Genomic DNA, 4,372 nt, shown 5'->3' with positions numbered 1-4,372 from the left:
GGAAAGAAAGCACAGAGCCCCAGATTTTATGTTGTCCTGGAGAGCTTGCAGAGCACTGGGGAAAGGCAGGCAGAGAATTCCTTGCTAGCACCTTCTCTGTGCCTGGGAAGCAGAAGTGTTCACATTGCTTCCTAGAATCGCTTTTGTGCAGAAAACAGTAACACTTGTTCAGAAGGAAAGAAAGCACAGAGCCCCAGATTCTATGTTGTCCTGGAGAGCTTGCAGAGCACTGGGGAAAGGCAGGCAGAGAATTCCCTGATAGCACCTTCTCTGTGCCTGTTCACATTGCTTCGCAGAATCGCTTTTGTGCAGAAAACAGTAACACTTGTTCAGAAGAAAAGAAAGCACAGAGCCCCAGATTTTATGTTGTCCTGGAGAGCTTGCAGAGCACTGGGGAAAGGCAGGCAGAGAATTCCTTGCTAGCACCTTCTCTGTGCCTGGGAAGCAGAAGTGTTCACATTGCTTCGCAGAATCGCTTTTGTGCAGAAAACACTAACACTTGTTCAGAAGGAAAGAAAGCACAGAGCCCCAGATTTTATGTTGTCCTGGAGAGCTTGCAGAGCACTGGGGAAAGGCAGGCAGAGAATTCCCTGAAAGCACCTTCTCTGTGCCTGTTCACATTGCTTCGCAGAATCGCTTTTGTGCAGAAAACACTAACACTTGTTCAGAAGGAAAGAAAGCACAGAACCCCAGATTCTATGTTGTCCTGGAGAGCTTGCAGAGCACTGGGGAAAGGCAGGCAGAGAATTCCCTGATAGCACCTTCTCTGTGCCTGTTCACATTGCTTCGCAGAATCGCTTTTGTGCAGAAAACAGTAACACTTGTTCAGAAGGAAAGAAAGCACAGAGCCCCAGATTCTATGTTGTCCTGGAGAGCTTGCAGAGCACTGGGGAAAGGCAGGCAGAGAATTCCCTGCTAGCACCTTCTCTGTGCCTGGGAAGCAGAAGTGTTCACATTGCTTCGCAAGAATCGCTTTTTTGCAGAAAACAGTAACACTTGTTCAGAAGGAAAGAAAGCACAGAGCCCCAGATTCTATGTTGTCCTGGAGAGCTTGCAGAGCACTGGGGAAAGGCAGGCAGAGAATTCCCTGATAGCACCTTCTCTGTGCCTGTTCACATTGCTTCGCAGAATCGCTTTTGTGCAGAAAACAGTAACACTTGTTCAGAAGGAAAAAAAGCACAGAGCCCCAGATTCTATGTTGTCCTGGAGAGCTTGCAGAGCACTGGGGAAAGGCAGGCAGAGAATTCCCTGCTAGCACCTTCTCTGTGCCTGGGAAGCAGAAGTGTTCACATTGCTTCGCAAGAATCGCTTTTGTGCAGAAAACAGTAACACTTGTTCAGAAGGAAAGAAAGCACAGAGCCCCAGATTTTATGTTGTCCTGGAGAGCTTGCAGAGCACTGGGGAAAGGCAGGCAGAGAATTCCCTGAAAGCACCTTCTCTGTGCCTGTTCACATTGCTTCGCAGAATCGCTTTTGTGCAGAAAACACTAACACTTGTTCGGAAGGAAAGAAAGCACAGAACCCCAGATTCTATGTTGTCCTGGAGAGCTTGCAGAGCACTGGGGAAAGGCAGGCAGAGAATTCCCTGATAGCACCTTCTCTGTGCCTGTTCACATTGCTTCGCAGAATCGCTTTTGTGCAGAAAACAGTAACACTTGTTCAGAAGGAAAGAAAGCACAGAGCCCCAGATTCTATGTTGTCCTGGAGAGCTTGCAGAGCACTGGGGAAAGGCAGGCAGAGAATTCCCTGCTAGCACCTTCTCTGTGCCTGGGAAGCAGAAGTGTTCACATTGCTTCGCAAGAATCGCTTTTGTGCAGAAAACAGTAACACTTGTTCAGAAGGAAAGAAAGCACAGAGCCCCAGATTCTATGTTGTCCTGGAGAGCTTGCAGAGCACTGGGGAAAGGCAGGCAGAGAATTCCCTGATAGCACCTTCTCTGTGCCTGTTCACATTGCTTCGCAGAATCGCTTTTGTGCAGAAAACAGTAACACTTGTTCAGAAGGAAAGAAAGCACAGAGCCCCAGATTTTATGTTGTCCTGGAGAGCTTGCAGAGCACTGGGGAAAGGCAGGCAGAGAATTCCTTGCTAGCACCTTCTCTGTGCCTGGGAAGCAGAAGTGTTCACATTGCTTCGCAGAATCGCTTTTGTGCAGAAAACAGTAACACTTGTTCAGAAGGAAAGAAAGCACAGAGCCCCAGATTTTATGTTGTCCTGGAGAGCTTGCAGAGCACTGGGGAAAGGCAGGCAGAGAATTCCCTGCTAGCACCTTCTCTGTGCCTGGGAAGCAGAAGTGTTCACATTGCTTCTCAAGAATCGCTTTTGTGCAGAAAACACTAACACTTGTTCAGAAGGAAAGAAAGCACAGAGCCCCAGATTTTATGTTGTCCTGTAGAGCTTGCAGAGCACTGGGGAAAGGCAGGCAGAGAATTCCCTGATAGCACCTTCTCTGTGCCTGTTCACATTGCTTCGCAGAATCGCTTTTGTGCAGAAAACAGTAACACTTGTTCAGAACGAAAGAAAGCACAGAGCCCCAGATTCTATGTTGTCCTGGAGAGCTTGCAGAGCACTGGGGAAAGGCAGGCAGAGAATTCCCTGCTAGCACCTTCTCTGTGCCTGGGAAGCAGAAGTGTTCACATTGCTTCGCAAGAATCGCTTTTGTGCAGAAAACACTAAGACTTGTTCAGAAGGAAAGAAAGCACAGAGCCCCAGATTCTATGTTGTCCTGGAGAGCTTGCAGAGCACTGGGGAAAGGCAGGCAGAGAATTCCTTGCTAGCACCTTCTCTGTGCCTGGGAATCAGAAGTGTTCACATTGCTTCCTAGAATCGCTTTTGTGCAGAAAACAGTAACACTTGTTCAGAAGGAAAGAAAGCACAGAGCCCCAGATTCTATGTTGTCCTGGAGAGCTTGCAGAGCACTGGGGAAAGGCAGGCAGAGAATTCCCTGATAGCACCTTCTCTGTGCCTGTTCACATTGCTTCGCAGAATCGCTTTTGTGCAGAAAACAGTAACACTTGTTCAGAACGAAAGAAAGCACAGAGCCCCAGATTCTATGTTGTCCTGGAGAGCTTTTAGAGCACTGGGGAAAGGCAGGCAGAGAATTCCTTGCTAGCACCTTCTCTGTGCCTGGGAAGCAGCAGTGTTCACATTGCTTCGCAAGAATCGCTTTTGTGCAGAAAACAGTAACACTTGTTCAGAAGGAAAGAAAGCACAGAGCCCCAGATTCTATGTTGTCCTGGAGAGCTTGCAGAGCACTGGGGAAAGGCAGGCAGAGAATTCCCTGATAGCACCTTCTCTGTGCCTGTTCACATTGCTTCGCAGAATCGCTTTTGTGCAGAAAACAGTAACACTTGTTCAGAACGAAAGAAAGCACAGAGCCCCAGATTTTATGTTGTCCTGGAGAGCTTGCAGAGCACTGGGGAAAGGCAGGCAGAGAATTCCCTGCTAGCACCTTCTCTGTGCCCGGGAAGCAGAAGTGTTCACATTGCTTCGCAAGAATCGCTTTTGTGCAGAAAACACTAACACTTGTTCAGAAGGAAAGAAAGCACAGAGCCCCAGATTTTATGTTGTCCTGGAGAGCTTGCAGAGCACTGGGGAAAGGCAGGCAGAGAAATCCTTGCTAGCACCTTCTCTGTGCCTGGGAAGCAGAAGTGTTCACATTGCTTCGCAGAATCGCTTTTGTGCAGAAAACAGTAACACTTGTTCAGAAGGAAAGAAAGCACAGAGCCCCAGATTCTATGTTGTCCTGGAGAGCTTGCAGAGCACTGGGGAAAGGCAGGCAGAGAATTCCCTGATAGCACCTTCTCTGTGCCTGTTCACATTGCTTCGCAGAATCGCTTTTGTGCAGAAAACAGTAACACTTGTTCAGAACGAAAGAAAGCACAGAGCCCCAGATTCTATGTTGTCCTGGAGAGCTTGCAGAGCACTGGGGAAAGGCAGGCAGAGAATTCCCTGATAGCACCTTCTCTGTGCCTGGGAAGCAGAAGTGTTCACATTGCTTCGCAAGAATCGCTTTTGTGCAGAAAACACTAACACTTGTTCAGAAGGAAAGAAAGCACAGAGCCCCAGATTCTATGTTGTCCTGGAGAGCTTGCAGAGCACTGGGGAAAGGCAGGCAGAGAATTCCCTGCTAGCACCTTCTCTGTGCCTGTTCACATTGCTTCGCAGAATCGCTTTTGTGCAGAAAACAGTAACACTTGTTCAGAAGGAAAGAAAGCACAGAGCCCCAGATTCTATGTTGTCCTGGAGAGCTTGCAGAGCACTGGGGAAAGGCAGGCAGAGAATTCCCTGCTAGCACCTTCTCTGTGCCTGGGAAGCAGAAGTGTTCACATTGCTTCGCAGAATCGCTTTTGTGCAGAAAACACTAACACTTGTTC

This window comes from Strix aluco, unplaced genomic scaffold, assembly GCF_031877795.1.
Source record: "Strix aluco isolate bStrAlu1 unplaced genomic scaffold, bStrAlu1.hap1 HAP1_SCAFFOLD_33, whole genome shotgun sequence".
In the NCBI taxonomy this organism is placed as follows: Eukaryota; Metazoa; Chordata; class Aves; order Strigiformes; family Strigidae; genus Strix; species Strix aluco.
The sequence above is the reverse complement of the archived record's forward strand: the minus strand, read 5'-3'. Positions refer to the sequence as shown.